The sequence below is a fragment of the Mesocricetus auratus genome, unplaced genomic scaffold (genome assembly GCF_017639785.1).
Source record: "Mesocricetus auratus isolate SY011 unplaced genomic scaffold, BCM_Maur_2.0 Super-Scaffold_100003, whole genome shotgun sequence".
In the NCBI taxonomy this organism is placed as follows: Eukaryota; Metazoa; Chordata; class Mammalia; order Rodentia; family Cricetidae; genus Mesocricetus; species Mesocricetus auratus.
In genome coordinates, this window is record NW_024429188.1 from 16,892,260 (window position 1) to 16,918,324 (window position 26,065).

The 26,065-nt window shown below is 43.3% G+C and overlaps 1 long non-coding RNA gene across 5 annotated transcripts in view; it reads left to right on the top strand.

Annotated features, from left to right (window-relative positions):
- The first annotated feature begins 7,432 nt into the window (after positions 1-7,432).
- LOC106021469 overlaps positions 7,433-26,065 on the top strand; it is a 37,605-nt gene continuing 18,972 nt past the window's right edge. For 2 of the 5 annotated variants that reach the window (XR_005876740.1, XR_005876739.1), the window contains exons 1-8: positions 7,595-7,704; positions 7,911-8,025; positions 8,121-8,303; positions 8,382-8,455; positions 8,583-8,696; positions 11,712-11,891; positions 12,089-12,162; positions 12,433-13,577. This is a non-coding gene — a long non-coding RNA (uncharacterized LOC106021469). The other 3 variants (XR_001196732.3, XR_002383629.2, XR_001196731.3) reach the window with 3 other exon arrangements.

Sequence of the window (26,065 nt, forward strand, 5' to 3'; positions counted from 1 at the left end):
TATATTTTAATCGGCTGCCTTTTCATTATCTATAAGCCTGTTGTGATAATAGGGTTATATCAGCTGTTGTATTAATTAATACACTTCTTTGCATTATTTAAACTCTTTTTTGTTTGTTTGTTTTGAGACAGGGTCTCACTATGTAGCGCTGGCTGTCCTGGAACTCACTTTGTAGACCAGACTAGTCTTGAACGCATAGAGATCCGCTTGTCTCTGCCTCTTGAGTGCTGGGATTAAAAGCATAAAGGTGTATGCTGTCACATCCACCAAAATGAAAGTCTTTGTTTTTTGACTACATAGCCCTAGCTGTCTTGGAACCCACTGTGCAGACCAGGCTGGTCTTGTACTCAGAGAGATCACTTGCCTCTGCTTCCTGAGTGCTGGGATTAAAGTGCCACCACACCTGGAACATTATTTAAACTCTTAAACTGTGATTTCAACTTTAGCTTTAGCATTGATAGTTTGTCCTATAGCACTCTTGGAATTATTTCTTTTATGTATAACGATGTTTGCTGCATGTGTCTGTGTGTGGGTGTATGCACCTGAGAGCAAGTGCCCACGGAGAACAAATTAGAGTTCCCTTGGATCTGGTGTTACAGGCAGTTCTAAGTAATCAGATCTGGTGCTCTGCAAGAACACTCCTAACTGCAAGTCACCTCTCCAGTCACTCTCCCCAGCAGGCTTTGTTTGGTTTTGTTTTTAGCTTATTTTCTGTGTAGATCATGTTCTCAAGTACCAATGCTTAAAATACTTTCCTCTTTGCCCTTACAACACCATCTTGAAAATGATAAGACTTCTAACACTTCCTTATGTTTCTACCACTGAGCTCTATTCTATCTCCTTTTTTTCAAATTTTATATTTGTTTCTTTCTTTATTTATTTATTGGAATACAGACTCACTGTGTAGTTCTGGCTGGCCTGGAATTCACTATGTAGACCAGGAGGATCTTGAACTCACAGAAACCCACCTGCCTTTGCCTCCTGGGTGCTAGAATTAAAAGTGTATGGCCTCTCTTTTTCCTTTTTTTACATTTATTTTTAACTTGAGACAGGGTCCCACTAACTTGTCCAGGCTGGCCTTGAACTCATTATGTAAACCATTCAGTCCTTGAACTTTTATTTCTCCTGCCTCAGCCTCCTAAGTAACTGGCATTACAGATCAGCACCACTAGGCCTAAGTAATATATCCCATTTATGCTTTTTACTGTGTGTATCAATTTCTCCTGTTTTCCATTGAACTTGACAGAGATTTACCTATTCATGTTGTATTTTGAGAAAGAACAATATCATAGATCTAGTTTTCAATTCCATTTTGATTTTTTATTTATTAGTAGTGTATAATTTGTTAAGTCCTTATTTCTTTGACCATTATATATTTTCTTATTTTTGTAATTCTTGAATTGGTTAATAGATTCATTTATTTTTAATCTTTCTCAGTTCATAATGATTACAAAAATTTAAGATTATCAATATCCTTGGAGTATTATTCTAGCTACATGACATAAGACATACTGATTACATTCCTTTTTAGTTTTTCAAATTTCATATGATTATTTTGTATATGTGGGTGTTTTGCCTGAATGTATGTTTGTGCACCATGTGAATTTAGGGCCTGTAGAGGCCAAAAGAAGGTGGCCGATCTCCTGGAACTAGAGTTACAGATTTTTGTGACACAGGTGTCCTCCAGAAGAGCAGCCTGTGTTCTTAACTGATGAGGTATTTCTCCAGTCTCTACTGATCTGACTTTATTTCCAAAAACTTTGAAGTTGGGGCTGGAGAGATAGCTCATCAAATAAGAACACTGGCTGAAGCTGGGCATGGTGATGAATGTCTTTAAACCCAGCACTGGGAGGCAGAGGTAGGTGGATCTCTAAAGCACCCAGGTTCAGTTCCTAGCAACAACATGGCAACTCACAACCGTCTTTAACACAAGTTGCTGGAGTTGGAGTGCCCTCTCCTGGCCTTTACATGGTACACTTACATACCATACAGACAGCCATGTACTCGTGCACATAAAATAAAAATGAATAATTTTTAACTTACAAGTGCAGTTTTAATTTTTCTCTCTATCCCAATAATTATCTTTTTGTTGTCGGTGGTGGTTTTTTGTTTGTTTGTTTGGTTTTTCGAGACAGAGTTTGTGTGACTTTGGAGACAGTCCAGAGGCTAGCTCTTGTAGATCAGAGTGATCTCGAACTCACAGAGATCTACGTGCCTCTGCCTCCCAAGTGCTGGGACTAAAGGTGTGTGCCACCAATGTCCAGCCCCAATAATTATCTTAAAAAAGTGTTTTCTCCAGCAAAGCAGAATTAGCAATCTGTTGCGGGATATTTGATCACCATCTGTGAAGATGTGTCTGTTTTACCTCACCTGCCTAAGCCACTTTCTGATTGTGTTAATAAATAGATGAACAGCCAATAGTTAGGCAGGGTAAGATAGGTGAGATTTACAGGAAGAGCTAGGAACTCTGGGAAGAACCCCAGACATGATGGATTAGCAATAGAGACAAGGAGGAAGTCAGATGTACAGTACTGAGGAGAGGTAATGACACACGTGCCATGACGTAGCTTGGGAACAAGCCTAAACTAAGATCAAGCTTTCATAATTAATAAGAAGTCTCCATATCACTATTTGGGAGCTGGCAGTTCAAAGAAATACCCAGCTACAGCAATCCAAAATGGAGCCATTTATATTATAGACTTCTATAGGTCCTTTCACACAAATAAAAAGACAAAAGCACAAATGTCAAATAGGAGATACTACCAATAATGTGAAGGGCCACAAGTTACTTGTCACAGTGAAAGTGTTAAAAACAAACTTGTTATTAAGTAGCTTGATAAAGATCTCAATAAAATACAAGAGAAGCAGAATTACATACCAAGGTTCTTGCTTCTAAATATATCTTTTGCAGTTTTCAAAACTTTGCACAGATTTGGTGTTCATTTCAGTTACAATTATTCTATTGTTACATTTATTTACCTAATTCGTGTGCATGTATACACATGTGTATATGCCATGGGGTGCATATGTAGGTCAGAGAACAACTTTTAGGAGTTAACTGTTGTCTTCTTCCACTATGCACAGGCTCCAGGGATCAAACTTAAGTCATTGGATTTGGCAGCAGTTACCTTTACCTGAGTGTCACCTCACCTTCTCTTGAGAATCTCTGTCTGTCTGTCTGTCTATCTATCTATCTATTTTTGCAGTGCTGGGATCAAACACAGGAACTCATACATGCTAGGCAAATGCTCTGCCATTTACATACCCAATACTCTCTTAATTTCATATTTCGAAATGGGTCTCATTAAGTTACCCAGACTGACTCCGAACTTGCTCTGTAGTCAGGCAGTCCTTAAACTTTGATCTTCCTGGGCTGGAAAGATGAATCAGAGGTTAAGAGGTCTTGAGTTTAATTCCCAGCAATCACATGGTATCTCAACACCATCTAAAATTAGATCTGGTGCCCTCTTCTGGCCTGCAGGCATACATGCAGGCTGGACAGTATATACATGATAAATAAATAAATCTTTTAAAACAAATTGGATCTCCCAAGTAGCTAAGATACCAGGCCTGTACCACCTGATCCAGATTGATATATGAATTTTAATCAGCAAATTTCCAAAGGATTCTTATCTGTTTAACTTGGCAGTTTCAATAACTTCTTAGTCACTGTTATAATGATGACCAGTAAAAGAATTTCAATCATGGCATATCACAATTTAGTTCCAAATGTTTAGAGTATAGATAATATCAAGGAAAGTTTTAGTTTATTGTTGCTGGAAGCTTTTAAAGGGACAACCAATATCCTGAGACAGGAAAGATACATTGATCTCTCCATGGTTTTTTTGTACCACAGCAATTTCTGGGTATGTAACTATTGATCTCCTGCTCAGAAGTAAATAAAATATGAGATGACACAAAATGGAAATGTGTCTGTTGTTCTTCTGAATCCGCAGGATGCTGTTTTTTTGTCCTAGCCCTAGCTGTCTTGGAACCCACTGTGTAGACCAGGCTGGTCTTGAACTCAGAGAGATCACTTGCCTCTGCTTCCTGAGTGCTGGGATTAAAGTGCCACCACACCTGGAACATTATTTAAACTCTTAAACTGTGATTTCAACTTTAGCTTTAGCATTGATAGTTTGTCCTATAGCACTCTTGGAATTATTTCTTTTATGTATAACGATGTTTGCTGCATGTGTCTGTGTGTGGGTGTATGCACCTGAGAGCAAGTGCCCACGGAGAACAAATTAGAGTTCCCTTGGATCTGGAATTACAGGCAATTCTAAGTAATCAGATCTGGTGCTCTGCAAGAACACTCCTAACTGCAAGTCACCTCTCCAGTCTACTTGCTATGTAGAACTCAAAGAGGTTCAACTGCCTCTGCCTCCTGGGTGCTGAGATGAAAGGTGTGTGCCACCACCACTCAGCATAAGATGCTTTTAAAACTCACTAATATTGTAAAAGTACATGTGGTTAGGAAGGTTCCATTTACCCACAATAATCCAAAAGGTAAGGAGGACTTGTGTCCCTTTAAAATCTGTTTCATTGTCACTACTGAATGATTTTATTCTCTTTAAATTAAGACACATGGGGAACCAAGATATTTCTGTCCATTTTGCAAAATATTCTATTTTGATTTAGCCATTTTCTCTTTCTTTTCTTTTTGAGACAAGGTCTCACTATGTAGCGCTGGCTGACCTGGAACTTGCTAAGCAAATCAAGCTGTCCTCAAACTCACAGATCTGCCTGCCTCTGCCTCTTGAGTGCTGGAATTAAAGGCATTCACCACCACCACCTGGTTATCCAATTTTTTTTATCATATTCTTTCTTCACCCCCAATTCCTCCCAGATTCTCCTCACTTCCCTAACCATCCAACTTTATGCTTCTCTCTCCTTCCCTCCCTCCTTTCCTCTCTCTCTCTTCTCTGTCTCTCTCTGTGTGTGGTGTGTATGTCTCTCTCTTTATCTCTCCAAAAACCTCAAACAAAAATGAAAATCAAAACAAACAAAACAAAAACCAAACACATGGAATCCATTTTGTTTTGGATAATCACTACTGGGTGTGGGGCCTACCCAGAGTCTGGTCCCATGCTCATTTTAAGGTGAGGAAGTCAAATACGAGGATGGTAATAAAAGCTCATCAAATTTTGTAAGTTAATAAATAACTATAATCGTGATGAACTTTGCCTTATTTTTTTCACAGGTTAACATTTTTGTTAGTCAGAGAAAGTTAATCACTACTGCTTGGAAATAAAAATTAATTCAGAGAAACCAAGTAAATAAAATTCTGACAACTTTTCTAAGGTAGGATTTTTAAAACCAAGTTCTCAGCCAGGCAGTAGTGGTGCATGCCTTTAGTCCCAGCACTTGAGAGGCTGAGGCAGGCATATCCCTATGAGTTTGAAACCAGTCCGATCTACAGAGCTAGTTCCAGAACAGTTAGGGCTATACAAAGAAATCCTGTTTCAAAAACAACAAAACAAATAAATGCAAGGTCTCTCTATGTAGCCCTGGCTGTCCTGGATCTCACTATATAGACAGGAGGCTGGCCTCCCAAGTGCGGGAACTAAAGATATGGGCCACCATGTCCAGCTTTACAAGAATTTAAAGGACAATTTCTTCAATGAACTTGTGTCTTCTCTTGGGAATGGAGATGTTATAATGAATTCCATCTAGTAAAAGCAAGACTTAAGGGGGGTGGAGGATGGGGGGTGGCGCACGCCTTTTATTCCCAGCACTTGGAAGGCAGATGAAGACAGATCTCTGTGAGTTCAAGGACAACCTGGTCTACATAGCTACAAAGAGAAACCCTGTCTTGGAAAACCAAAAAATTTAGGGGACTGGAGAGATGGCTCAGAGCTTAAGAGCACTGGCTGCTCTTCCAGAGGTCCTGAGTTCAATTGCCAGCAACCACATGGTGGTTCACAACCATCTAGAATGAGATCTGGTGCCCTCTTCTGGTGTGTAGGCATATAAGCAGGTAGAACATTGTATACATAATAAATAAATCTTTTTTAAAAAAGCAAGACTTAACTGGCATTTTGTCCTATATGTGCATCTGTTTCCATTGTTGCTCAGCTGTGTTGAACAAGGTTTGTGGAGGCCCACTGTTTTGAATGTAGAACCCCCATCAGGCACCAGGAGCAATGCCATAGCAAAATGGAATCACTCTTTTGAAATGTCACAACTAAATGAAGACTTTAAGAAAGCAGATAGGTCTCAACAGACCAGCTTTTCCTGAAAATCTGAGATTTGTATTGAGTCATTCAAAATGAGGGAGGGAGGGAGGGGAGGGAGGGAGAGAGAGAGAGAGAGAGAGAGAGAGAGAGAGAGAGAGAGAGAGAGAGAGAGAGAGAGAGAGAAGCACACAGAGCAAAAGACTTGGAAAGCTGAAGCCCAGTGTCTGTTTGGAGGCTGGAATTTTTAAGGGTCTTTTGAGGGGGTCTTCCTCCCCCAAATTAGGGATGGTCCATTTGAACAAAGGCAGGGAGGCTGATAGGTCCACAAGTCTGGGGCAAGCATGTTCTTGTTTGGCCTTATCTTGTAGGACTGGAAGGGTCCTTTTTACCCCCTGGAGACAGGGTCTCTCCCTATAGTCTTGGCTGGCCTGGAGCACACTAAGTAGACTAGGTTGGCCCCAACTCACAGACATTCACCTTCGGGCCATTGTTTTAACCTGCCAGTCTTTTGTCTGTAGTCAGGAGGGTAAGGAAAAAGCCACCATCATTATTATCTAGTCGTGGTCCCTTTTCCTGTCTTTCTGCCTATCAGGGAATCGGTCTAGCTCCTAGTCCCCACCAAGGAATCAGATATTTCCCTCAGGGAAAGAGTTAAGAAGTATGCTTTTCAAAACCCAAATCAAGATTGGCTTTTATGAATATTGTAAAATCTTAAAATAATTGTCATTTCCTCTGTTCTGTGGCCTTCTAGAATCTTAGAACCTCACCTACTGTCCACCTTCAGGACCTGTTTTATGTCTGATGGCTTGCAATTGGATACCCTAGTTATTCTCCCTCAAAGAATTTTCCCTCCAATTCCTTAAAATATTTCTCTTGTAGAATGTTGTGTACATTTTACTAGGCTGCTTCAAGTCATTTCTGGAAGATGAAAGTTAACGAATGTTACCAAAATCAAAGGAGTCATTTGTACAGGGTGACAAACTTAAAGAGGTGTCCAGAATGTAGCACAGACAAATACGCAAGCGCAGGAAGAGGGCCCTCAAAGAGAATCCTGGGGGGTGACGTGACTTAAACCAGCCAGGCTTGGGTACCGTGGAAACGGCTCCCCCTGGAAGGGGAGGCAGGTGGTACAGCCCAGGGGAAGAGGCGTGGCCTAGGTTCCATTGCGCCGTGAAGGCGTGGCTACGGATGGGCGGGCTGGTGACGTGGACGGAACCGAGAGTTAACCTGGGCGTGTCCCTATGTTCGAGTATGAGAGTGCGGCGCTGCCGGCGGGCGAGGGCGTGAGCAAGTTAGGTCCTGGTTGTGGTCTCTGCCCCGTCATTGGAATACCGGTGGAACCACGGTGGAAATCCGGCTCCAGAGTCGGCCGGAGCACCGAGAGCGAGGCCGCGGGGCGGGACTTCCGGTTTGTGGGCCAAACGGGCAGGTTGGGGGTCATGAACTCACGCAGTGTCTTGACGTAAGGGGGCGTATCCAAGATGGTTGCGCCCGTGAAACAGTATTGCCGAGAGTCAGTAGGAAGGTCAGTCTCGTTAAGTGGGGCGACTCTGTGTAGCATTAGCAACAGTGGAGCGTGGCCTGTCTGAGAGGACAAGGCCCCCATCCGCACTGTCACGCGCTACCATGGGCCGGGGAGACCCGTTAGGTCTGGGCGGAGGTACTGCCTAGCAAGGAAGGGGTGGGGTATCGATCGGCCGGTTCCCAGTGCTGTGTCTTCTGTCCTTTTAGGAGATGAGGAGACAGAATTTCTAGAAACCAAGGCTGAAGAAGCTGGAACGACTCCGCCTCTGCGATGTTGATATTCTGACTGTCAGGGGAATGGCTACCCACTGCCTTCTCCAGGGTAGGCATCGGAAGCACAGTTGTGCCCAGAACACATGTTTGAGCCTTTCCACGCCTCAGTTTCTTACATAATTTTCCTTCTGTGCCCTACCCCAGGGCGAGAGAAGAGGAACTTCCAAAATAATGGGGTGACTGGGATCCGTGCGACAGTCGGCATTAAAAGTCCCCGGGCCGAAGCTGCTGGGAAGTCATTACTGTAACTCTTCCTCGTTTGTTTTTTACTGAGAGATCTTGAGAAATGCTTGGATGTGCACACCTTAATTTGGATAATCTTTACGTGTGAGTCCCTGAAAAGCACTGTTGCGATATCTCCCCCTTTCTTTACTGTCGCTCTACTAATTTCCCTTCTATTCAAAGGTTTTGCTGGTGTGTGTAGAACAATCAGAAACTGCTAGTGAGCAAAGCGGTCCTGTGGTGCGTGTCTCACACAAGTAAGTGCACACAGGCTGCATGGGGGCCTCCCGTGAACCCAGGTTCGCCCCTCACTCTGGCTGTTCTTCACTAGTTTGGAAATAAAAACCTTTCCATTGTTTCTCTCTTTTTCTTCGGGTGTTTTAGAGTCAGAATTTTGGAATTCACCGAAAGCAGCAAGGGCACAGTACTCTGTGTCTTTCCACACCTGCATCGTTCTCTGGAGCCAGCCGGCCACCATTACTTAGACTTGGAATGCAAGTAGGTTAAGTGAGCAAGTGAAAATATGTGATAGGGAAATGGCGGGAAGAGGGAAGTGAATTGCCTTTCATTTTCTGCCGCAGGTTAAAAACTCCTAAAGGGATGTTAGAGAGGGGCTTCTTAGAGTGGTTAGTGAGAAAGGGGAAGAGAAGGAGACCTTGCTCATAGAGCATCCAGCTGCATATGAACTGAGTGTGGTCTACCTGGAGATTTGCACATACTTTTCGTTCTTTTTTAATTTAAATGAAAAACAATCTTATTTTACACATCAATCCCAGTTTCCTGTCCATCCCATCCTCACATCTCCCCCACCATCTCCCCATCCCACCCCATCCACTCCTCAGAGAGGGTGAGGCCTCCCAAGGGGAATCATCAAAGTCTGTCACATCATTTGGGACAAAACCAAGCCCCCCCCACATGTTTCTAGGCTGAGAGAGTATCCATCCATAGGGGATGGGCCCCAAAAGTCCACTAGGAATAAATACAGGTTCCACTGCTGGTGGCCCCATAGACTGCCCAGGCCCCCCAACTGACACCCATGTTCAGGGAGTCTGGGCCCATCATATGCTGGTTTCCCAGCTGTCAGTCTGGGGTCCGTGAGCTCCCCCTTGTTCAGGTCATCTGTTTCTGTGGGTTTCCCCAGCGTGGTCTTGACCCCTTTGTTCATCACTCCTCCATCTCTGCAACTGGATTCCAGGAGTTTAGCTCAGTGCTCAGCTGTGAATCTCTGCTTCTGCTTCCATCAGTGGCTGGATGAAGGTGCTAGGATGGCATTTAAGATAGTCATCAATCTCATTATAGGGGAAGGGCATTTAAGGTAGCCTCTCCACTATTGCTTAGATTCTTAGTTGGGGTCATCATTGTGAATTCCTGAGAATTTCCCTAGTGCCAGGTTTCTCATTAAGCTCACCATGGCTTCCTCTATTAAGGTCTCTCTTTCCTTGCTCTCCTTCTCTGTTCTTCCCCCAACTCGACCTTCCTGATCCCTCATTTTCTCCTCCCCTTCTCCTTTCTTCTACTTTCCTCCCCCTCCCCCACGCTCCCAGTTTGCTCAGGAGATCGTGTCCTTTTCTCCTTCCTACTGGATCCATATATACCTATTTTAGGGTCCTCCTTGTTTCCTAGCTTCTCTGGGGTTGTGGATTGTAGGCTGGTTATCCTTTGCTCGGTGTCTAATATCCATGTATGCGTGACTACATGCTATGTTTGTCTTTCTTTGTCTGGGTTACCTCACTCAGGATGGTTTCTTCTAGAGGCATCCATTTGCCTGTGAATTTCAAGATGTCATTGTTTTTTACTGCTCAGGGGTGGTCCATTGTGTAAATGTACCACATTTTCTTTATCCATTCTTCAGTTGAGGGGCACCTAGGTTGTTTCCAGGTTCTGGCTGTTACAAATAATGCTGCTATGAACATAGTGGAACAGATGTCCTTGTTGTATGAATGTGCATCCTATGGGTATATGCCTAAGGGTAGAATTGCTGGGTCTTGAGGTAGACTGATTCCCATTTTCCTGAGTAATCTCTATACTGATTTCCAAAGTGACTGTAAGAGTTTACACTCCTACCAGCAGTGGAGGAGTGTTCCTCTTTCTCCACATCCTCTCCAGCATAAAATGTCATTGGTGTTTTTGATTTTAGCCATTCTGACAGGAGTAAGATGGTATCTCAGAGCTGTTTAGATTTGCATTTCCCTGATGGCTAAGAATGTTGAGCAATTCCTTAAGTGCCTTTCAGCCATTTGAGATTCCTCTGTTGAGAATTTTCTATTTAGATCTGTACCCCGTTTTTTAATTGGATCATTTGGTGTTTCAGAGACTTGCTTCTTGAGTATTTTTTTATATTTTGGAAATCAGCACCCTGTCAGATGTGGAGTTGTTGAATATCTTTTCCCATTCTGTGGGCTGCCATTTTGTCGTGTTAAGTGTGTCCTTTGCCTTGCCGAAGCTTCTCAGTTTCAGGAGGTCCCATTTATTAATTGTCGATCTCAGTGTCTGTGCTACTGGTGTTATGTTCAGGAAGTGGTTTCCTGTGCCTGTAGGCTTCAATGGACGCTGTAACGATACGCGACACACAATTACTAAAAGTAAAGCTAAGTATTTAATGTAGAAATTACTCACAAGATACCAAACCCAGAGGAGCCAAGCAGTTTTCAGCTATCGGACCGGAAGCCGAACTCCAGGAAAAAAGACCGGGATTTCCTGTGTGCTGTCTTTTATACCTTCCCCCCCCCCGTAACGCCCCCTAGCCATGCCCAAAAGTGGGCCTGGCTAGTGACGTAGTTCCGCCTACGTACGTATACGTCTTTATGTCCAGCTGTATACGTCTTTAGTCCTGCCTAAAGTGGGTGTGGTAAACCGCCCTTTTATTACCTCATCTGTATGCGCCTCTAATAAGTCACATGTTTAATGGCGGCATCAGACTTCCTCCTACATGTGCCTGTGTTTTCAAGGGTACTTCCTACTTTCTCTTCTAAGAGGTTCAGTGTGGCTGGATTTGTGTCAAAGTTTTTGATCCATTTGGACTTAAGTTTTGTGCTTAGCAATAGATATGGATCTATCTGCAATCTTCTACATGTCATCATCCTGTTATGGCAGCACCATTTGTTGAAGATGCTTTCCTTTTTCCATTGTACAATTTTAGCTTCTTTGTCAAAAATCAGGTATTTGTAGGTGTGTGGGTTAATATCAGGGTCTTCGATTAGATTCCATTGGTCTGCCTGTCTGTTTTTGTGCCAATACCAAGCTGTTTTCAGGACTATAGCTCTATAATAGAGCTTGAAGTCAGGGATGGTGATGCCTCCAGAAGTTCATTTATTGTACAGAGTTGTCTTGGCTATCCTGGGTTTTTTGATTTTCCATATAAAGTTGAGTATTGTTCTTTCAAGATCTGTGAAGAATTGTGCTGGGATTTTATGGGGATTGCATTGAATCTGCAGATTGCTCTTGGTATGATTTGCACATAATTTTCAATTTCTGTTGTTAACGGTTACTATTTTTCTGCCCTTGATGTTTTAGGTCCCTGAAAGTTATTTGGTATCTGATTCAAACTGAAATGGTAACAGATAGCCTAAAGATCATTCTTGAAGCAAAGCTCTCTGCAAATTACTGTGAAGATGGATTCTGGTTCAGAGGTCCTTGCCAGCAAAACTCTCAAAAGTCTCCGCACCTATACTTAAAGGACCTGGAACCGAGCCTGTGAGTACTCTAGTTCCCTCACCAGACCAAAAGGCCTGTTGTGTTTATAAAAATCTCATGTCAAACATATATACTAGGGTGATGTTGACACTCCAGTGTGGGATTATATGCCTGAAGAACTTTGGGCATGACTAATATGCACAAAAGCACCCCCTGTGTTTTCTAAAGTTTTAACATACTAAAATTATGCCTTGCAGAAACGGGACAAGAACTTCGAGCACTTTCGAATAGCTCAGAGTGTTCTCTATCCTGTTTGAACTTTTCATTTTTGGTAAGGTTCATCCATACACTGCACTTTATTTCTGTGGATCTCAACTTGTCCAGAGTTTGGATTTGAATGTTTGCATGTAGTTCGGGGTTAATTCTAGTTGGCCAGTTTGTAATTGTGGGGAATTTGTAGGTTTTTTTCACATCCCTCCACATTCTTGTCTTGGAAATTAAGTCCAGGTTGTGCAAATGCCACACAAAAGGGACTAATTCTACATAGGAGGTAATCGTTTTCTTTAAATGTTTCTTTTTAATTATGTGTGTATGCCTGCAGGCTTCTACTTGTGTCCACTGAGGTCAGAAGAAGGCATTAGATCACCTGGAGCTAGAGTCACATACAGTTGAGAGCAGCCTGGTCTGGACACTGTGTCTTGAACTTAGGTTCTCCTTGATTGCGGAGCCATCTCAGCCCCAGGAGGTATTATTATGTGCTGCCCTGAGCACTGAGCTGTTGAAGGGCATTTCTGACCTATCAGTAGTACCCTCCCTCAAAATTATCCATTCAGAATTGTCTTAAGTTTCCAAATCTCCCCTGAAGAGAGCAAAATGATGTTGTTAAAAGAAAATAAAAAACACTGAGATAAGGATAAGAGGGCACACTTAAACTTGTATATATATGAATGGTGATGTTTAATGAAATGACTAATGTCTTTCAAGTGATTAATGTATTTCCAGTATTAACAATGAATTAGTGTTGTCAAGCATTGCTTTGCTTTTTGAGTCCATGTTTCTCAACTTTTCCTCTTTGCAGTTTATTAATGTAGGAAAATGAATTTATTACCAATGCTAGTTAGACCTGATCCTTGGAAATTACATCATGAATATATTGCTACTATCAGTTTGTTTTCTCTAACATTGATTGTGGACTCATTGAAATGAATTGGCCTTGACCAAAATAATTTCTGGCTGCTGTTTATGTTTACATCCCAGCTAGCCTGGATTATTTAGAACACAGGCACTTCATGGAAAAATACATGTTTACCTAGTTACTGATTTTTTATATGAGTAAGGAGTTTTCTTTCTCTAATTTTTATTTAAGGAAGTTGAAAGCTAAAGGCTGAAGTCAGTATGCTCATATTAGGACTGCTTGCTGGGTTTAGTCCCAACAGTGGCCTATGGTTATGGAATTATTTGATTAACTTTCCATGTTAATTATGTTTGTGTTTTAAGTTGTTTAGGAAAATTAGGGCACAGTAGCTTTGGTTTGGCTTTTAGAAAGTTAGACTGTCTGACCTGTTTTAACCCAGGAAATACGGTCTTTTCTGCTCCACTGAGCATATGTCGTCTTGTGATAACCCACCCCTCCCCTGCTTAGTAACAAAGACAATACTCATTGTTTCTGGCAGCTTCATGGGCAGGGCAAGGCCTGGTGGACACCCAAAACCAAGAATGACCAAGAATGTTGAGCCTTAAAGAAAGGTAAACTGTGAAATCCTTTGCTAGTTCCTACAACACAGAACTTTCCATTGGCTGCTGTTTCTAGTAAGAGGATTGCCCCCATATCTTTAACATTCTCCTCAGATGTTTAAATCTGATTAATTGGAAGCAGCATCACTGAGAGGTGGTTGTTTATACAGAAACCAGCAATTCAGGAGACCCCTGAGCTCTGTACTTATATCTTTGCTTGCTGGAAGTCATCTTTGGCTGTGAATTAAGAATTGTCTGTTTCCTTAGAGAACAGGCTTTAACTGTTGACCATTCTGACTTGTAATTCAACAGCTTACATGTGTTAGTTACTTAAGAAGTTGAAAACAGTCAGAGCTGTTTAGTGTATTATTTAATGAAATTGCCTAGTTACCTAGAAAAGAAGTATGGGGTCATAAACCATACAGATTCAATTTTATTTTGCTAATTCTTAATGAAATATAACAGATGAGAGCTAGAATGGAAATAGTGCAATGTAATGTTATTCCAGTGATTCTTAATGCTCATGATCTCTGTACATTTAGAAAGAAGCGAAACATGGTTCATACTTGGGATCCCAGTACTAGAGAGGCCAAGGCAGGAGTTAGGAGACATTCTGGGCTACATAGATATAAGACTGTATCTCACACAAAGGAAAATAAATAGATGTGAGTGGGACTCTGAAATGTAGCCATTAATCACTTGTTTACAAATAAATTTTAATTTCATTAAACTTTTATAACTGACTCTGCCTACTCCTTGCCATATTTATATTGTATATATTTATCTTCAGAGATGGTTGTATAAGATAACACTGCTCAGTGTCTACACTGCATTTCTAAGTTCTTCAGTTTGCCAATTAATTTTGAAGGCCATTAGATGCAGAGAGCTGTAGTATTAACAGGTTTGTTTTGTGAAATCTTCACAAAGAATTCTGATGGAGGGTAGGATTCCCAGAGTCTTCTTTCATTAACTTTCCAATAACTTTGAGAAACAATGACTGGATTAGGAACCCCGTGGAATCTCTTGGTGATCTTGGGTTATCTTCAGCTCCCTGGGACTAACTGGTAATGGCATGGGATTCCACTGCTTAGTCAAGTCACAACAACATCAGGGTTCCCCACAACCCTGATAGTCCAGCAAGGCAACCTGTGCTTCTATGACGGTCAGAAATGCCTTAAGGAGAGCCCGTGTATCTCAGCATTGGGCCAAAGCCTACAAAGATGGTCTCTGGCTCTGTAGGAAAAGCACAGCCCTCAAGACAAAGACAGTCGGTGGAGTAATGGGATGCAAAGTGAAAGCATCTTCTGGTGATGCTCTTGTCTCACTCAGTCTGTCCACAAGTTGGGCTGTGTTTACTTTTCAGAATAGAAGAGGCCCTTGCTGACATCTTTCTTGACAGTGTGCCTTTTCTTACTCCGTGATGGTCTCCATTGCCTTTCCCGTATATAAGAAAAACACGTCAGTTAAGAGCATGTTATCCTATTTGGAAGAAAAGGGATAACTCCCAGGAAATTATTTCACACTGAGTTTTGTTTAAGTAGACAAAGAGGAGAAAGGGGGAAATGAAAGTTTATCTTTTTAGAAAAACAAGCCATTGGTAAAAAGCTGGATCTACCGAGAAGTTGGTGAGGGCATCCTCTAGAGTCAATGCCTAAGTTAGTAGTTAGTAAATACAAATGAAGCTGAACTTGTAAGCCAGAGGGCAAACATGATAGGAACATTTTAGCCAGAAGAAGCCAGCTGAAAGGGTAGGGCCAGTTCTCCTGGGCTGGTGGGGCTTTGTGAGAGAGAATGGACAGTTATGGATGACTTAGGGCATCATCACAGAGACCTCTTGACTTCCATTTCTTTTCTAGTTTTTTGGTTTGTTTTTTCGAGACAGGGGTCTCTCTGTGTAGCTCTGGCTGTCCTGGAACTCGCTCTGTAGACCAGCCTGGCCTCAAACTCACAGAGATCCACCTGCCTCTGCCTCCCAAGTGCTGGGATTAAAGGTGTGTACTACTAGCTTTCGGGTCTTTGCTCCAAGATGACCAAAAAAAGGCTGCGGCCACGTGCAGCCCATTCGTGCCCAAGGCCATTAAGAAGTTCGTCATTCGGAACATAGTGGAGGCCGCTGCTGTCAGGGACATATCGGAAGCAAGCGTCTTTGACGCTTATGTGCTTCCCAAACTTTATGTCAAGCTGCATTACTGTGTGAGCTGTGCTATTCACAGCAAAGTAGTCGGGAATCAATCTCGAGCAAGTTCTTTTATACCGAACAACAAGTGCATCGGCTTGGGGTCTCTCCAGAAATAAAAGAATACTGTGTAATACAAGGGAGTACTAAAAAGTCCCGTTTGCAGAAGCTGCTTACAGAGCATTCCGGTGCCCACTTCTGAGTTCTACCTCAAAAAGTAGTTTTTCCTTTCTGTCTTTTTTGGAAACTGCGCAGAAGCCTGGGCATGCTTTCCCTGCTACTCTGGGCTTTCTTCCTCTTTCGCTGAAGCCCCTGCTCCACTTCCTAACATGAAAGTACTGCTCCTACACTAACAGTTCAGTGGCACCCCATTTTCCGTTATTGGCTTCTGCTGTTTAGTAGCTCTGCCTTTTTTCTTTTATGCTCCCATCTATAGTCCTATAATAAAACTTTATAAACTCAAAAAAAATCTCACTTTTCTTAGACCATGATTTCTCAACTGTGGCACTCAAATTTTTGGGCTGGAAAATTGTAGGACTGCTCCTGTAGTATTGAACAGCATCTCTGGCATCTGTCCACTAGATGGCACTGCTGCACCTTTACTTGTAATAATCCAAATGGCTTATGAGGGCAAGATAGCTTTTTCTATTGAGAACCACTGGTGTAGACTTTTCTAAGAGGGTTTAATGTCAATGTTGCTGGGATACTTGTGCCCACCTCCACCTCCCAACTCTCTCTCTCTCTCTCTCTCTCTCTCTCTCTCTCTCTCTCTCTCTCTCTCTCCCCTTCTCTCCTCCTTCCCCCTCCCCCCTCCTCCTGGAAAGAAAAACAAGAGTTTCTATTTTCAACAACCAAAGCAAGAGAATAATTTCTTCTGTGAAGACGAATGAGAATAACCAGGTTTCTATTTTTGTGAACATAGGAGCTTTCCCAGCTCTTCATCTTAGTTTGCCTGTATTTCAAAAGAAGTCAGGAAACAGGAATTCATAAAAGAAAAAGAATTGATTTGTAGTTTGAGCACATGTTGAGTTGTAGGCTTATTTTAAGTGCCTTTACAGACCAGAAGACAGGTTCTTGGGAGTGGTAGTTTTATTCAACTCTAGGCTTGGGAAAATGGGGTGGAGACCTCATGTCTCACAGAAAAGCATTCCCCGTTTTCCTAGGGAGCCTCAGGTCCCATTTTTCTAGGGCAGCGGGTGGAAAACTTCTGCTCTTAATGTCTTTTGTTCTTCCTTAGAGAGGTTTGTTCTTACTTTTCTGCAGTTTGGCAGGCCCCAAGGACATCCTGCAGTCCTATTAACATACTAATAGGTAAGGAAAGCTGTCTCCTGGAAGTTAGAGCCCAAATGTGAAGAATTAGTTGGCAAGTGAATCGTGGTGATAATCAAGTCTTTCAGGCTGTGTTTACTTTGCATAATAATGCATACTTTTTAGTCTATTCTGTCACCCACTGGTTTAGTTACCAACCATAGACTAGAACATAGACACATTAGCTCTGAGGTGGATTATCTGGTCCATTCCTGGGTAAATGAAAAAAAAGGAAATGATATGACTGCTCCTAGGTACGGTGGAGGAGAAAGTTTATTATAGATATGTGGGAGAGCATAGTCACAGACAGGGACATCTGGGACAGTCCAGAGTGGACAAGACTAGGCTGAGCTGGGCCATGTGGGGAGGAGGGAAGGGAGAGAGGGGAACCAGGTGCAGCAGCCAGGAGGCCAAAGGCCCAAGAGGAGAAGGGCAACCAAAATGTCCAGATTATATTGGGAAGAGCCTCTGGGGAAAGATCAGTGCGGCCCCTGGGCTGGAGAGTGGGGGCAGAGGGTGGGGTATGCCAGCCATACCCTATAACAGGAAGGAACTGAGAGATGCTGGCGAAGTCTGGCATCCATGTCCAGCTTTGATATGTTAAATAGGCACCTCAGCCATTTGTCCAGGTTTGAAACTTAACAGGCAGTGGAAGGAAACTGGACGCCGGGTTGCTTCTGTTCTCTGTTATGGAGACAGTTTTTTCTTTAAATCTGAGCTGAGAAAAATGGAGTTTTAGTAATACTGGCCTTCTCTCCTCCATTTCTAAAAGAGAAAAGTCTGGCTTTTTTGTGTATGGGGAGTGTATAAGATCTCCACCCATTATAGGCTTTACCAAGTTCTTTGTGCCTAGGTGTGGAAGCGGAAGCCTTTTGTATTTTGTCTTTGGAGATCAGCTTCCTTATGAACTCCTGCTCACCTGTAAAGATTGAATTCTCCAAGTGAAAAAAGGAGAGTCTGATAGCAGGGCCCTACTGTCTTTCTTCAGACCAGAGATACTCAACCTGTGAGAGGGGTCGCCTAAGACCATCGTAAAACAAAGATCTAGGGCCTGGGAATGGAGGTATGAAGGTGATCCGTAGAAGTGCTCTCTATCCAGGTCTGGAATAAGGAAGAGTAACACATGTCCCTCTGGGATAACAAGTGTAAGTACCATTCTGGCATGCAAAGTTGGTACCATTTGGTGGCCTGGCTTTGGACATCAACTGCGTACAATTTGTTAGTTTTCCTGTTTATTCCACTTCTCCCAGTATCTGGACTGGGGGACCCACTAGGCAGGACTCATTGCTAGACTGCTTGGTCTGGGTCAAGTTGGATATTCCTACACTCTGGTATATGTTATTTGGCTAGACCTAAGATAAATGCAGCGATTCTTTCCTATGGCTGGGTCATCCCTGAACACATGTGAGGCATGGCTGAAGTTTGCAAGCTGCAGCATTTTTATTAAAGGACCATCAGGACCAAATTTGCATGAGTAGGGGCCCCTGTGGGTTAAAGTTGACTTTGCCCACAGCAATGGAGGCATTAGCTGGGGTGATGAACAGCTAGAGGATTGTTAGCATGTTATATCTCCTCCAGTAGTGCTTTTGGCACCATCCTACCCCAAAATCGTGCGCCCTTCCCCCATTGTTGTGGCTTTGTTGTTTTTAGTTTCCAGGAGATCCCATATCTGCTCTCCCTATTAGTTCCTGATATAGAACCCACCTTGTCCTTCTGTGGGAACACCATCCCACACCCTAGGTGAGGAGAAGTCTATGCATTTCCAGATTTGGAGAAAAGACCAGTATTCTCCACTGGCATTTTCATTTCAGTAGACTTGTCTGTATACTATGTATCCCCCTTTGGCCTTAGACTCTCTCAACAGGCCTTCCAAAGGGGATGGGGCAGGGTTCAGTGGTGCATCCCTTTTTTGTGTTGGCCAGGAGGACGATTAGTTGGCAGTTAGCATTAGCTTTGTGGTTTTCCATGCACCATCTGAAGAAGACAGGGTCCCAAAGTAGACAGCTAGTTTTATTGACTAGCTCCCCCCTCCACTACCCCATGGTATTAAGGCAGCCTCCCAAGCCAGTTAGTGATGGATAGCATTCTCCCCCTGGTGGGTTCTTGGAACTTTCCAAGTCAGGAGTTGGTGGAGCTGGAAGGCTAACAGTAGGGCTCAGAAACTAAAGGAGGCTCTGGGGTTGGAAAGGCATCATTGTATTGAAGGGAAGAAACTTAACCTGTTTGAGAGAGAAGAAGTGGAACATTGCTTGAGCAAAGGATATCAGTGGTGTCCAGAAGAGATTAAATGATCTGTGTTGGGCCAGGATCCACAAAAGGTATTCCTTGAACACTTCCAGGAAAAGCAGAAATTGAGACGTGATCAGGGCATTCAGGGGATCTGAAAGGGAGGAGGTCAGGGGCAAAGCAGTTGGTGAGAGTTCTTAGTGATTTATGGGAACTGGAAAGCAGGAAGCCTGGGGAGCTTGAGCTTGGTGGGGCTTAGTGATGTACAGCCAAACTGTGGGGAACCCTTCTTGAGCCTGGAGAGGTGGATCCAGGAGCTAACATTTAATTTTGCTAAAGTTGGGATGAATATGATGACTTTATAGGAGGGCTGCTGTTTATGGGTTAGGGAAGAATGGGATGGGTCAGAGAGACATACCATGTCTCCTGTTTGGAGATAAGGAAGAGAGGCATTGAGTAGTGTAGTGGGCAGGATAGAGTCAATATGTATTCAAAGCTCTGTGTGCAGAAAGGACAGGAGACTGAGATAGGGAACGAGGGAGTTTGGGATTGTCAGTCCCAGGGTTATGAGGGGTCTCCCTACATGTGTGCAAACAGACTGATTAGGGAGGGTTTATTTAGCTGGGTTTGAGCAGAGCCAAGGGCAGTTTTCTGCAATCCTGTTTTAATTCCAGTCAGTTTTTTGTGAGAGTATCTTTTATGGCCCTATTGTCCTTTCAGCTTTTCCTGAGGATTGAGGGAGGTAAGGGATGTTAAATTTCCAGGGGATTTGGCAGAGGTAGTTATTTGTTGGGCAATGCAAGAAATACATTTGGGGACATTGTTTAGCTGTATGAATGAGGGCAACCCAAATCAGGGAATGAGCTCAGAGAGGAAAGAGTGACCATAGTCTCTTTTGTGGTTGGGAAGGTCTTACCCTTTCCTGGAAAAGTATTGACAAATACCAGAAGATATGTGTGTCTTCTGTCTGGAGGCATGTGGGTAAAATCTACCTGCCTATCTAGTGTAGTAACTGGCCTCTCATTTGGTGAGACAGAAGTTGTGAAATGGAGGAGGGAGGCAAAGGTTGAAGGTAGGTTTGTCTTCTGGCAAGTCTCACAGGAGTCAGCTTTTTTTGTTGTTTTTCAAGACAGGTTTTCTCTGCATTACCCTGGCTGTCCTGGAACTCGCTCTGTAGACCAGGATGGCCTCTCAAAGAGATCCCTGCCTCTGCCTCCTGAGTACGAGTCAGGTATTTAAGGAATAGCTTACTAGTGGGTGTGAAGGGTAAATAAAAAGAAGAGTAGAGTCTGATTAGAAGGGTGAAATAGGGACTGTAGATAGGTCAGGATGTCAGCTGTTGGGGTGATGACAGTTGTGTATACAAGGGAGTAGTCCGTGTTTACAAGATTGGCTCTAGAGATTTTCTTTTTGTAGTTAGGGCTTGATCTGGATATATTAGGATGGTCTGTTGAGCCGGTTGATCAGTTTGGTTGTCAAGAAGAGAGCTATTACTTCTATTTTTGATGTCCCCCTGTAGTGAAAGATGGCCACTTGGTTGAGGAGGAGACTGCTTCAAGGAGTTCCTGTATCAAAAGGGAGTTAATAGTTGTTGTTCCTTTGTATCAGGAAGCCCCTTTCTGTCCAGATTAAGTTGTTGGAGTGTATTATGTTGTAGATATATTTGGAGTCAGTATATATTGACCATGAGGTTGGAAGCAAGTGTGAGAGCTTTGATGAAAGCTGTTCGTTCTGCCTGTTGGAAGTTGTTTGAGGGGGTAGGGATTTGGCTTTAACTGTGTGTGGACTTGTGGGAATAGTCCGGTTTCCTTCAAGTCTAGTGTATCCTGCCGTGTAAGGAACTTGTTTTATGCCTAAGGAAACTCCATTCTATACCAGGTGCCCTCCTGGTAGCTATTGGCCTCTGCCTTAAATTCCTGAAAGATGAGTTCCTAGCAATCTGTACCCTCCTCCAGCTTCTGTAAACTCGCTTATGGCTCTGTTCCAGGGAGTGAGAAAGTTCCCTTATTGCTGTATAAAGGGGGCAGAGAAACACTTTCTCACATAACTGAGGGGAAACAAGATAATTGTAGTCTCCACTTTAAAAAAAAAACTTCCTTTAGCCCCTTCTGGGTTGTAGGCACACCTTCGATTTGGCTCTCAGGCTGTCCCCCTCCTAGCAATTTTTAATAAATTAAACTAATTAGAATTTGAATTAGTCTTTTTTTTCTTGGTGTCTTGAACTTCATAGCATTTCTAGAGGCTCCAAGATAGGTCCCAAGTGAGAGCAAGCCTGAGGTGGAGTTGGAAGCCTGGTGGAACCCAAGATCACAGCTGTCACAAATTAAAGGTGGCTAGTTGGGGATGTGCCCCAGACAGGAGCAGGTTTCGTAACTTTGGAGGCCCAGGGCACATAGCCCTAGACTGGGGTGAGTAGCACACTTGTAGACTTGTGAGGCCTGGGGAGCCCAGACAGCAACTACCACAAATTTGCAAATGAAAAACAAAAGTAAGAATTACCAACCAACATGTTCTGAAACTCGGACCAGTTGGTAAGTTCTATTCTGTTTTGGAGTTTGAACATTTGGAGAGACATAGGGGAGATTGAATGCAATGTTAGACCTAGTCTCTGGGACAGAAAAAAATGTCCTTCTGTCCTTCTGGTTCTGGTGCATGAGTGAAGGTGGCCACTACGTCTAAATTTGTCTGGTCTTCTGTGGCTGCGCTGCCGTTCTGTCTTGTGTTACTCTTGTCTGTTGGACTGTGTTCAGTTTTGTTGTAGGGACAGAAGTTGGACTGATTACCCCTGAGCTGCATGCTGCAACACTTTCAGTTCTGTGAGGCAGACTGTGGAACTCAATTGTCACCATAGAAGCTCTACTCTCTGTAAACTAGAATGGACTACTTTTGATGTGGAATGGCCAGGTGCAGGGTCATTTGACCCTCAGACACCAAGAGAGTCTAGCAAGTGATCACAGAAGCCTGGCCACCCTGGTCCTTTTCCATATATTAGCCACTGTTTCTCCCTCCTCCTTAAACCCCCTGCATGACCGAACTGTGCTGTTGAATAGAGCTCCTCTTGTTTTAGTCTACAAATCAATGAGCCAGAGGCTAAGTAAGAATCTTAGTAAAATGCTGGCACCCTCCTTGTTAGTGTCTACAGGGGAGGGGGAGGAGAATATCCCCCACCTTGAAATCCACACATTCAGCCTGTCCAGGACCTGACTCTGAAGGGGACTCCACCTGCAGTCCTAAGAAATGATCCTGATTTGCTCTCATCTTCACCTAGTTTTGCCCTGAACTCCACCTGACTGGCTCACGCCTCTAAAAACTCAAAGTAGGCAGGACTGTACTACACTCCAGCTGAACCAGAACCCAGCCGTTCTCAGGCAACTCCCAACCCTGCTGGAGGAAGAGGCCAACAGTGAACAGGTTCAGACCTTTCCTAATCTGTGTACCTGTTTCGACCAATGATCTGTGTAAGCAGAAGACACAGAACCTCTCTTGATGGGGGAAGTCCTTCTGTGTATATGTTTGTCTGACTGGTTGATAAATAAAGCACTGTTTGCCAATAGGGAAGCAAGATAGGTGGGACTAGGAGTTGAGAATACTGAGGGCGCAAGTCTGGCATTCTTGGTAATGTAAGACCTTATAAAAATATGTATTAGTAATTACGAGTTAATAATTAAGTCAGAGCTACCCACTAAGAAACCATAGCAAATGGCCAACAGCTTTATAATCAATATAGTGTCTCATGTGTTATTTGGGGACTAAAGCGGCTACTGTACCCAGGCGGGATCCCACAACACTCTTTCCTGAGAAACCTCAGTCTCTCATTTGTCTGTTAGAAACTTTTCCTTACCATCACCCCACCTGGGCTGTTGGTAAGCTGCTTTTAGATATCCTTTTTACTGCTGAGCAAAGGGATTGGATTATGACTGAGACTAACTAGGGAGGTTACAATGGGCCCAGACCCTACAGGGTTTGATACAAAAAGAACTGATCAAATACTGCCCTCAACCTTACTAAACAGGATCCCAACACTGACCACAGTAAGGGGTAAACCTCTGACCAGGCCCTACTGACCAGAATGAGAGTGGCTGCTAGAAAACCAACTAGTCCCTCAAAGGTACCTGAAGTAATTCTGAGAAATCAGTCATCTCCTGCTGGGTTCCTGGAGTGTCTCTGAGGCTTACCATGAGATCACTACTATTGATCTGGTGTCCCTGAAAAACGGGGCTATTAATAGTGCTTCTGTCACCATGTCAGCCCCAAATAGTCAAAGAAAGTTATAGAAATTAGAAGGGTTTGAAGGAATGAGTAGATCACAGCTGTTGAGATAACTCAGCAGACTTAACAGTAGAGATCCAACTGAGAAGACAGAAGACTGACCAGGACAACAGTAGCTAACCTCACAGAAGGACCTGAGGGAGGCCGAAAGTACCTCAGGGGACGAAATCCACAGCAGAGAAGGACCAGTGGGCTTATTGTAGAAAGAAAGGGCACAGGAAAAACAAAATGGCCAAGGAAATAGAGATCTGATCTTCAGTCTGACCAGATCAGATTGATGGAGCAGGATGCCATACCAGTGAGCTCCCAGGAATGATCACAGAAAAAACAGGGTGCAGAACTCTCCTGTTCCTGGTGGACATGGCTGCAGTCCATTCAGTGCTGACCCAATCCCTAGGCCCTGTCACTAAGAGAACCACCATCTAAGGGGCCACAGGAACTGACACCTATGCCTTGACCACCAAATGAGTAGTGAACCTTGGGCAAGGTACTATGGCTCATTCTTTTTTGTTTGTTTGTTTGCCAGATTTTCCATACCCTCTGAGTGATAGACACTTGTTAAGAAAACTTGGTGCCACTATCACATTACATGAGAATAAAGGCTCTCTGGACCTGCGGACTCCATACTCGAAAGTCCTGATAACTTGTCCCTTAGAAGAATATAAAATGACAGAAAGGAATACAAAGCAAGCAAACAAAAAAACTGAGAATGTATGAGCCCCTCCTAACAGAATTAATGCTCAAGTTCCCTGGAGTGTGGGCAGAGATCAGTTCCCCAGGACTGACCTTATATTGCCCATTGATTATTGTTCAACTCAAGTTCACCCTTGACTGTAGGAGTAAAACAATAACCCAGTCTTAAGAGAGACTAAGACAGGCATTAGAAAGCATCAGCAACCTTAGAGATGCAGGAATTTTGGTGCCCTTGGAACACTCCACTATTCCCTGTTGTTAGATCAGGCACCAAAGTCTATTTTGTCCTGTTCAGGATTTAAGGGAAGTAAATAAGAGTGGAAAGTATTCACACAATACCAAAATCTTATACTTTTATCAGCCTACTGGGGCCAGGAAAAACTCTTAGACCTAACAGTTGCCTTTTTCTCTTTGCCTCTGGTGCCTGTGAACCAATCTATATTTGCATTTGAATGGATAGACCCTGTGTCAGAATTCCAGCAACCAGTTTGACCTGGATTTGACTACCACAGGGGTTTAAGAACTTCCCCACTCTGATAAAGCTCAGTGTGGAACTGCTTGAATAGTGCCAACAGCACTCAAATGTCACCCTCTTGCGGTATGTGGATGATCTCTTCATCACTGCGCACACTCTGAAAGTATGCCAACATGCTACCAAGGAACTGCTTGAAACGCTCTAGGAGCTTGAAACGCCTGCACAAGCAAGTCTAATGTATCGGGTGAAAGCCTGGAGATTTAAATGAAAGACAAGAAGTCCGGCCGTTTGTGCTAAGAGAATGTGTGTGTGTGTGTGTGTGTGTGTGTGTGTGTGTGTGTGTGTGTGTGCGCGCGCGTACATGCATGCCTGTGTCTATTGCAAGGAGGGAGCAGCCTTATATACAGACTTACAACACACTGGAAAAACCCCACGTGTAAGATTTCATGTTTTCATAATTAGGGGCTGATGCCAGTGGGGCAAGGCCGGGGCTGTAAGCCAGGACTAGGAAGCAGGATGTACCTGTGGTTATTGACTGACAAGCAACTCACAGAGACCCCGTGGGGGCTGGGGCCCAACACAGCTGTGCTCACCAAGTATTTGCCAAAAAGGGGTAATTTATCTTGGGTATTGCTTAGAGGGCAGCAACAGAACCCTGTCCTTGAGCAGGATCCAGGCTATTCTGAATATCCCTGACCCACAGGATAAGTCAGGTAAGAGAATTCTTGGGTACAGTTGGATACTGCAGACTGCAGATACCCAACTTTGTAGAAATAGCAAAACCTAGGAAATACAAGAAATAACAGAGCCTAGAGCCTGAGCAGGAAGGACAAAGAAAAAGAGGCATTCCAAAAGTTCAAGGAAGCCTCATTGCCAGCCTCAGTGCTTGAACTATTTAACATTGCTAAACTTTTCCATTTATTTGTGGATGAACTACGTAGATCGACAAAAGGTGTACTGAGTCAGATTTGGAACCCTGGAAAACAATGTGGTCTATTTGTCTAAATACCTAGACTAGTGGTTCTCAACCTGTGGGTTGTGACCCCATCAAGGGTTAGACTATCCTTTCACAGGGGTCTCCTAAGACCATCAGAAAACAGATATTTACATTTTGATTTCTAACAGCAGCAAACTTAAAGTTAAGTAATGAAAATCATTTTATGGTTGGGGGTCACCATTACATGAAGAACTGAATTAAAGGGTCACAGCATTAGGAGGGTTGAGAACCACTGGCCTAGACCTTATTGCAGCAAGATGGCTGGTCTGCATCTGGGCCAAGGCTACCATAGCACTATTGCTAAAGGAAACTGATAAGCTGACCACAGGGCAGGAATTGATTGTCACCATTCCCCA